This window comes from Dryobates pubescens, chromosome Z, assembly GCF_014839835.1.
Source record: "Dryobates pubescens isolate bDryPub1 chromosome Z, bDryPub1.pri, whole genome shotgun sequence".
Taxonomy (NCBI): Eukaryota; Metazoa; Chordata; class Aves; order Piciformes; family Picidae; genus Dryobates; species Dryobates pubescens.
The window spans coordinates 64,422,584-64,432,531 of record NC_071657.1 but is presented as its reverse complement, the minus strand read 5'-3'; positions in this window follow the sequence as shown (position 1 = coordinate 64,432,531).

The window sequence follows — 9,948 nt, the reverse complement described above, 5'->3', positions numbered from 1 at the left end:
GATTTGTCATGTGTCTCTCCTCTCATTTGGGAGCAGAGAGGTTCAATAGAGAGACCTGGGAGAACTCACGTTGCCTTACACCTGCAGAACAGCTGCAAGCCTTGAAGCTTAGAAGAAGTTTACTGATAAGGAGCCTCTTTATCCTTAGTTGTGCCTTATGTTGTGATGATTAAACCATCTTACCCTGGAGACTTGGTGGAAAATGCCAAAAAACCTGTCTCTTACTGTTTCTCAGTGAGGTGTTTATATTTAAACTAGATTAAGAAAGAGTAAATCTGAGGAGCATATTAAAACCAGAGGAAAGCACTATTATTTGACATTGCCAGGGAAAAAAATTACCTTCAGCTTCATCTGTGTGGCTTAATATGACCAAATGTATTTTTTCTGAACCGAAAGTAAGCAAATATTAGCATTGTATCATGCACGATGAAAGAGTAACACATTGGTATTTACTTTTTTTGTACAAAATTACTGTCACTTCTGATTCAGCTCTGCTTTGTGAATGGATGAAATCACTTGGAGTTGCCCCCAAACAGATGAAACTCTGTCATGGCTTTGTGACAATGCTAGGTGCCCAAAGGGATGTATGAATTAACGAACTCGGTTGCAGTCTGAGCCATTTGAGATCATTTCTATGGGGTATAGTGAAGAAAGATAACACTATGAAGCAAAGGATTCAAAATATTGACATATAAAACAATTTGGATTTTGCTTTGAGGACTGGGAAGAATTTGGAATCATCTCAGCTGGAAGAACATGGAGCTTGATTGTAGCATGTGTTGGTTTGAATTTGAGGTGCCTTTTTTTTTTTTTTCAAACCAGATATTTGAACATTGTCCATTTGAGTATTTTACAAACATAGTAGAGGAAGAGAGACAAAAAGATACTTGTGGGTGTTGTTTCATAATCTAAACAAAGTCTCAAAAATATTTAACATGGAAACTTAAAAGATAGTAAATTGTCTTAATCAGAATAGATTGGAATGGAATGGAATAGAATGGAATGGAATGGAATGGAATGGAATGGAATGGAATGGAATAGAAATAGGATAGGATAGGATAGGATAGGATAGGATAGGATAGAATAGAATAGAATAGAATAGAATAGAATAGAATAGAATAGAATAGAATAGAATTAACCAGGTTGGAAAAGACCTTTGAGATCATCAAGTCCAACCTATCACCCAGCACCATCTAATCAACTAAACCATGGCACCAAATGCCTCATCCAGCCTCTTCCTAAACACCTCCAATGATGGCGACTCCACCACCTCCCTGGGCAGCACATTCCAATGGCCAATCTATCTTTCTGGGAAGAACTTCTTCCTTGCATGCAGCCTAAATCTCCCCTGGTGCAGAATGTCATTCCTGAAGAGCAATGACATAGAAAGATTTTGAGGCTGGGTACATCTGATGCAGATTCAGACTTGAATTTTACGTCTGTAACCAATAAAAAAAAAAAGACCAGATCTTGCCAAGATGTTTCTACGCATTTAGCCTCAAACTTTGTGAGGCTAAACTTTTTCATTTAAATCAAACCAATCATTCATGTAAAACTAAGAAATGTGGTGGCCAGCACTGGTTGTGCAAATTAGGTTACCTCCCACAGAAAAGTGAAACTGCAAGAGAGAAGTCTTAGCTATAAAACTAGTCCATGACATGTTAGGCTCAGTGACTTCCCCACACCTACTTAATCGGCCATTTCAATGTGACTACGCTCTAATATGATTATGGTCATTTATGTTGGTCTGATGCACTTGCAAGGATCCAAAGTGTCCTCAGTGCTGTCCTCTTTTGGATCCTGTCACCTGCTGACCCACATCAAAGCCTTGAACGCAAATGCCAAAATCTTCAAACGTAGTAAGGTGTATGTGAAAAATATGCAAATCATCCCCAGGAAGAAATTTCCATTTCTGTACCAGTAGTTTTCTATTTAATCCTTTTGCCTTGAAGATTTCATTTCCTTAGAAGAAGGGGGAGGAAGGGGACAGGCAATCTCTTTCTAGTTCCATTTCTGTTGTTGCAGGGCCCTGATACCGAGATCCTATTTCTCAAGCTTTATTGACTTTGATAAAAGCTTTTGACTTGCTGAACTTGCTCTCACTTTTAGCTGCAGCTTTATAATTATGGATTTCCTGACAAAATAATTAATCTTTCTCTTTCATGCTCTCTCTTTACATATGTGTGGGAACCCAATAAACTCACTTATAAAATATTTTTATGCAACTTCTGTTGAAAAACAGTAGCAGTTTTTTTCTCTTAAAGTTTCAGAAAGGAAGTGGCCAAGATGACCTCTGTGCTGCTGTGCTGGATACATGAAGCTACTCAAACTTCTGCCATTGTACAGGTCACTAATCGATGTCCTTGCAAGAGAGCTCAATAAGAGGGCTAAGAAACAGCTGTAAAGCTACAATCAGCATGAAATTTATCTTTTGAGAAAACACCAGAATGGAGAGGGACACATTAAGATTGCACCCTAACCTTTTCCAAATCCCTGCTGTTACTTTGCTTGGGAAAGACTGTAAAATTTAGTTCAGTTTAGCATCAGAATATGAGATAGAGTGAGAGTGTTGCTTCACCACCACAGTGCTGTATTTGATGACCATTGTATATCTGGACATGGAATGAAAGTAATACACTGTGAGCTTCATATATTTATTCATCATATTCTGAAAATCTATTGGGACAGGATACTTTTTACATTGTGTGTGTGTGTGTGTGTGTATATATATATATAAAATGCAGTTGGAAACTGAGACAAACTTCTTACGTTGCAAGGGAAAGCTGTGGTAGAATCAAGGCATTTTTGTCTTGGTTAAATCTCATGGTTCAGACAGTTTCTGTGGATCAGCTGAGCTGTGGTTGTTGTCTATGTGTACACCTTAAGAGCTCATGCAATGAAAGATATTGTAGGTTATCTTAACATTCTTCACTGCAGTCTAAGTCAAGATAGTGGATGCTGCACCAGTAGTACATTAAAAGCATAGACAATAAAAGGTCACCATGGCAAATGTTTGACTCCCAGTCCAGTGAGCAGAGCATGACATTTCTCCTTTCTCTTACAAAGCATTCTCAAGGGACAGCTCCTAACTCTGCTTTTCAAACCAGGGAAAGGATAGTGGGATGGCTGATGACCCACATGCAGAATGAAATCTAAACTAGAGTTGTAATAGTAAAGTGATGTCCCTGCTCACTGCAGGGGGCTTGGACTGGACGACCTTCAGAGGATCCATTCCTATTCTATGTTCAGCAATTTTTCTAGGTCAGTGTTCATGTTTTCCAGACATGGACATACTGGCTTTTAAATCTTGCACAACTGCCTTTCCCCCCGCCCCTTACACATAGGAGAAGACAATAGGTATATGACAGTAGTAGTGGTAGGCTCTTCCTATTTTAAAAGTTCAGTTGTGAATAACATTGTGAAAATTAGATTCAGGAAATCCAGGGAAAGGAGTATCAATTAAAACCAATTGCACAGATGCAATTGATTTAACTAAGTCCAGATTTTCCCTTTTCTCAAGAATCCAAGCTTCAGGTGCCAAGGTTATTGATCATTATCAATCTCTCAAAGCCATGTGTTCCTCACAAATGCACAAGCAGGAAAACAAGGACCTGGAATCCATCAGAATTAGTGAATGAGAAAATCTGTACCATGCTAAAGTGATCAGAATATTGCAGGCTTTTGCTAAGGAACAGATTTCACAGTCTTTCTGTCTCTAGCATGCAGCTATCATTTTCAGTGTCATGTGAGATTGACACATCAGATTTCCTTCCCTCTGCACTCTTTACACCGCCTGATCCCTTCTTCCTTGCATTTTATCTGCCAGAGTGTCTTCTGTTTATGTATCATTTATTTCTCTCCTGAGCCCCTTGGGAGTCTTATTGTTGATGATGATTTGTTTAATGCAAAAAGCCTTTGCAATGGGCTTCTGGAGCAAATTTCATGTCACCAAGAGTATGAAAGGAGGCGATGAAGTCAGTGCCAAAAGAAGCTGAAGCCTGTTGCAGAAACTTCAATTCCACCTATTTATTCTTTGTTTATAAAGTCATAACAAGAAAATAGGAAGGATTAAAACACTTAATAAAAACAGTACACTTTTGAAGAAGACTTAAAAAATGAATGACGGTCTTAGCAGTAGCTTTAATAAATTTGGCATAGCAGTTGTCTCCACTGGAGATTTACTTGGGAACTTTAACCTGCATATTGACATGAATGACTGGATTATGCATTGCCTCTGAACCAGATAAAATGCCTCATGGTCTTACTCATGTTGGATGCAATAATGTCTTCAGCACATACCCAAAATATTATCCTCATAGCTGTGGTGGTTAGAAAGGAAAGGCTCTGCTTTCCCTCCCCCACTGAGAAAGAGACCACGGCTAAACCCAGTCGGAGAAATGAGATTATATTTTACAAGGAAACAGATTCTATGTAACACAACAAATACAGGTATTTTACAGTATATACAGGAATATACAGCAAATGAACTTAACCAGAAACCAGACCCCCCACAGAGGGGGCTTCCCCCTGTGCCCCCTTCAACCCCCTACCTCCCTTCTCCCCCAAAAGAGGTAGAAGAAGAGACGAGGACAGTTAACAGGGCAGGAAAAGAATAAAGGCCTTGCACAGGGAGTTAGTATCTTATCTTAGTTGGCCAGAATCCCAGAAGCAGATCCAGCCGAAAGGGACAGCGAAGGAAGGAAGACTGAGAGAAAGTTCCCAACTCCCCTGGGTCCAATCTCTCCTCCCACAATCCTACCAATGAAATTCGTTTAGAAAACCAAAATATTTTACAAACATTTAGCCAGTGTGCCCCTTTCTTAAAGGCACAGCGTCAAACGGCCACAATCCACCCCTTCTAAACAATTTCATTGGTCGTTCGCACTGTCCATCCAATCGGAAACAATATTTGCAGTTCGTGAGTAAAGTTCATAGTCCGTTCCGGCTACACTCAGATGTAGATGATTCAGAAGTCCAAACAAGTCAGGAAATAAGAAAATGGAAACCAGCTTGTCTCTCCGCAGACGAAGTGAAGAAAAAGCAAACAGCCACACAGGGACTCTCAGTTGACTCAGGGCTCTCAGGGTTCGTGCACTGTAAATTCCTCAGGGATTCTTCCTTTGGGCGCGTTGTAGCTGTACAACAGTCTGAAATTAAACTCTTTCAGCTAAATTTAAATTTCGTTGTGGAATACACTGAATTTGACCATTCTCCTGCATTACCCAATAAGTGTGACCCGGACCTTCTGCTGAAACCACCCCTCGGACAGGTTTAGCCTCTCCTGAGGGTGAAAATACCCAAACAGTTTTACCTAACAGATTCTTTTCTCTAACAACAGGAACTCTATCACCTTCTACTCTCCGTAGCAAATCTGAATGTGCCGGTCCAGCTCGGTTCACTGAACCTCTACTATTCACCAGCCAGGTTGCTTGTGCTAAATGTTTCTCCCAGTTTTTCAAAGATCCACCTCCCATGGCTTTGAGAGTGGTCTTCAGCAAACCGTTGTAGCGTTCAATCTTCCCTGCAGCTGGTGCATAGTAAGGAATATGGAAAATCCACTCAATACCGTGCTCTTTTGCCCAGCTCTTTACAAGGTTGTTCTTGAAATGAGTTCCGTTGTCTGACTCAATCCTCTCTGGAGTCCCGTGTCTCCACAGGATCTGTCTCTCCAGACCGAGAATGGTGTTGCGTGCAGTTGCGTGTGGAACTGCATAAGTTTCCAGCCATCCAGTGTTTGCCTCTACCATAGTAAGCACGTATTGCTTACCAGAACGAGAACGTGGTAGAGTGATGTAGTCAATCTGCCAAGCTTCACCATACCTGTACTTGGACCATCTGTCACCATACCACAAGGGCTTAATTCGCTTTGCCTGCTTGATAGCAGCACAAATGTCACAGTCATGAATGACTTGTGTGATAGCATCCATGGAAATGTCTATGGATCTGTCACGAGCCCATTGGTATGTTGCATCTCTGCCTTGATGTCCTGATGAATCGTGAGCCCACCGAGCTAAGAATATCTCACCTCGGTGTTTCCAGTCGAGATCAAGTTCAGAGTCCTTGTCTACTTGAGAAACTCTTGCAGCTAGATCTGCCTGATGGTTGTGCTGCTGTTCCTCAGTAGCTTTGCTCTTGGGAATGTGAGCATCAATGTGTCTCACTTTCACTGGAATTCTCTCGATTCGATCAGCAATGTCTTGCCACAGGTCGGCTGCCCAGATGGGTTTTCCTTTCCTCTGCCAACCATTCTTCTTCCAGTTCTTTAGCCAACCCCATAGAGCATTGGCTACCATCCATGAGTCGGTGTAGAGATAAAGCTTTGGCCATCTCTCACGTTCAGCTACGTCGAGAGCTAGCTGGACAGCTTTTACCTCAGCAAACTGACTGGATTCTCCTTCTCCATCCTTCGCCTCTGCAACTCGGCGTATTGGACTCCACACTGCAGACTTCCACCTTCGCTTGTTCCCGACGAGACGACAGGAACCGTCTGTGAACAAAGCATATTTCTTCTCATCATCTGAAAGGTCATTGTAAGGAGGAGCTTCCTCAGCACGAGTTACTCTCTCCTCTGGAGGTTTAGCACAGTTGGTACCTTCAGGCCAACTTGAGATCACCTCCACCAGACCAGGTCTTTCAAGATTTCCCATTCGAGCTCTCTGTGTTATCAGGGCCATCCACTTAGACCAGGTGGAATCTGTGGCATGATGTGGTGTGGAACCTTTGCCTTTGAACATCCAATTCAAAACTGGCAATCTGGGAGCTAAGAGAAGTTGTGACTCAGTTCCAATCACTTCTGAAGCTGCTTTCACTCCTTCATAGGCAGCTAGAATCTCTTTCTCTGTTGGAGTGTAATTAGCCTCTGAACCTCTGTAACCTCGACTCCAGAAACCAAGAGGTCGTCCACGTGTCTCACCTGGAGCTTTTTGCCACAAGCACCAGGTTGGACCATTGTCACCTGCAGCCGTGTACAAAATGTTCTTAATGTCTGGACCATCTCGCACAGGTCCCAGACCCACTGCTTGGACTACTTCTTGCTTTATCTGGTCAAAGGCTGCTTGTTGTTCAGGTCCCCAGTGGAAACTGTTCCTCTTTCGAGTCACATCATACAGAGGTTTCACAATCTGACTGTATCCAGGAATGTGTAGTCTCCAAAATCCCACTATCCCCAAGAAACGTAGAGTTTCTTGCTTGTTGGTGGGATTTGCCATGGCAGAGACTCTATTTACCACATCCACTGGAATGTGTCGGCGTCCATCCTGCCACTGCACTCCCAGAAACTGGATCTCTGTGGTAGGACCTTTCACCTTGTCTCTCTTGATGGCAAAACCTGCATTCAGAAGAATGTCCATGATTTTGTTGCCTTTCTCAAAGACTTCCTCAGCAGTTTTACCCCAGACGATGATATCATCGATGAACTGGATGTGTTCTGGAGCACCACCTTCCTCCAGAGCATCATGGATTACTGCATGACAGATGCTGGAGCTGTGGATCCAGCCCATTGGCAGTCTGTTGAAAGTGTACTGGATTCCTCTCCAGGTGAAAGCAAACTGAGGCCTGCATTCCTCTGCTATGGGAATAGAGAAGAATGCATTAACAATGTCTATGGTAGCATACCATTTGGCCTCTTTGGATTCCAGCTCATACTGGAGTTCCATCATGTCTGGTACTGCTGCACTCATAGGTGGAGTTACTTCATTCAGGGCTCGGTAGTCCACTGTCAGACGCCAGTCTCCATTCGGCTTTCGCACAGGCCACACTGGACTGTTGAAAGGTGAATGAGTTTTGCTGATGACTTTCTGACTCTCCAGCTGACGAATCAGATTCTGAATGGGCAACAAAGAGTCACGGTTGGTTCTGTATTGTCTGTGATGCACAGTCTGAGAAGCAACCGGCAATTTAATGTCCTGAATCTTGTGTTGTCCCACAACTGCAGATTCATCAGAAAGCTCAGGTCTAGCAGACAGCTTCAGCTTTTGTCCATCAATTTCTACAGAAGCTACTCCAAAAGCCCATTTGTAACCTTTAGGGTCCTTGAAACGCCCTTCTCTCAGAAAATCAATTCCCAAAATACAAGGTGCATCAGGTCCGGTCACAACTGTATGCTTCTTCCATTGTTTACCAGTTAAGCTTATATTAACCTCTACCTTACTTAACTCTTGAGATCCACCAGTGACTCCCAGAATAGTTATAGACTCTGATCCCTGATAATTTGATGGCAATATGGTGCACTGAGCTCCTGTGTCAACCAAGGCCCTGTACTTCCGAAAGTGTGAAGTGCCAGGCCACTGGATGTACACATCCCAATAGATTCTGTTATCTCCATTATCCCTCTCCTCCCCCTGGCGGGAGGCAGGGCACCCCTAATTATGGGGAACATTTCCACAGGTGCAACGAGCACACTGTGCAGTGTTAGAACTGGAGTCACTGTTGGAGCTGTCATTGTTGTCCTGGGGAACTGTAGAAGTAACAGCTACCCTTCTGGTATTGCTACCCCGGGTTCTGCCACTTTGCAGTTCCCTCAGTCTCCTGAAAAGATTAGAAGTTGGTTGGCCATCCCACCTGTTCATGTTCTCACCAAACTGATCACGTAGAGTTATCCAAATGGTCCTACGTGATTGCCTTGGTGGTCTGTTTTGGTTTGGCCTGTTTTGGAATGACCTCCTTGGAGGATGTCTATTCCTCACAGCTGAAACCTGCACCCACCTGGAGGAAGAATTGGAATCATCTCTTTGTGCCAATTGGCATATGGAATCTTTGATTTCATCCTTCAGCTCTCTCATGCAATCCTTTATCTCACTAGACAGAGCTTTAATGGCTGAAACCAAAGAAACACGTGTCATGCTATCATCCAATTGTCTTAGTTGATCAGTGAATTGGCCAACCGTGGGAGGATCTCCACCATAATTTCTTGCCACAATTCTACTTGCCAGAATGTTTGCATAATTGGAAGGAGCAAGTTTGATGAGCTTTTTAGCAAGACCAGCTGCCACAGGAATGTCATCAGGATTCAGAGTATCATGGTCACCATAGAGTATCTCTCTAATGGCAAACTCTCTCAGACGCTTAATTCCCTCATCTATGGTAGTCCAGGGCTTAGGATTCCATGGAAGGTCATCTCGGGAAGGGTATCTCAGGGAAACCGCCATTAAAAGGCGTATCCACAGATTAACCTTACCGAGAATCTTGGCTAGATGTCTATCTATTCCATTATCCTTTGAGAGAGTTCCTAGCTGAGCTGCTGACTTGTCTCCAACTATTAGAGCTGGAGCACCTGTATCATAACACCTAGCAAGCCAAGATAGGATGGGTTCCTTATCTGCTCTGAGGTAATCTTTGCGGACATTGCGAATCTCCTCCCTTGGTGACGAGCAGCTCTGCAGGTCATCCTCCTCTTCATCTATCACATCTTCCTGAACGTTTTGTCCCCATAATCCTGCTGTCACTCTCCTAAGGACCTCTTTAAGCTGAAAAGCGCCACTGCCAGCTGCTGTCTTAGCTGCATCTCCATCCTGTGATGATCTCAATAACTCAGCTATATCTCTAAGACAGATCTTCTCCTCATCTTCAGCAGGCACTTTCCTAGCAGAGGTTCCCTCACCAGGATCATCCTGTCTAGCAGAGGTTCCCTCACCGGGATCGGTCTCCTGCTCTTCTCCTCCATTAGCTCCACTAGCTCCTGGATCAGCTTTGGCCTTTCCACCTCTGGTCTTTAAGACTGCTACTTGTTTAACTGGAGCTGTGTTTGAATTTACAGCCATCCTGATAGAAGCTGACAGGTCCTGATCTAAATCAGCCGCCGTGGGGGCCCCTTCCGGTCCTGTCATGGCGGACGGAAATGACCTTGCCTCACTACCGGTCGCCATCTTGGGAATGGGAGCCGCCCCTGGCTGCTTGCCAAAGTCATAGAGTGGAGCATTTAAGGCTGCTTTGCCAATAGGTTTTGCTATT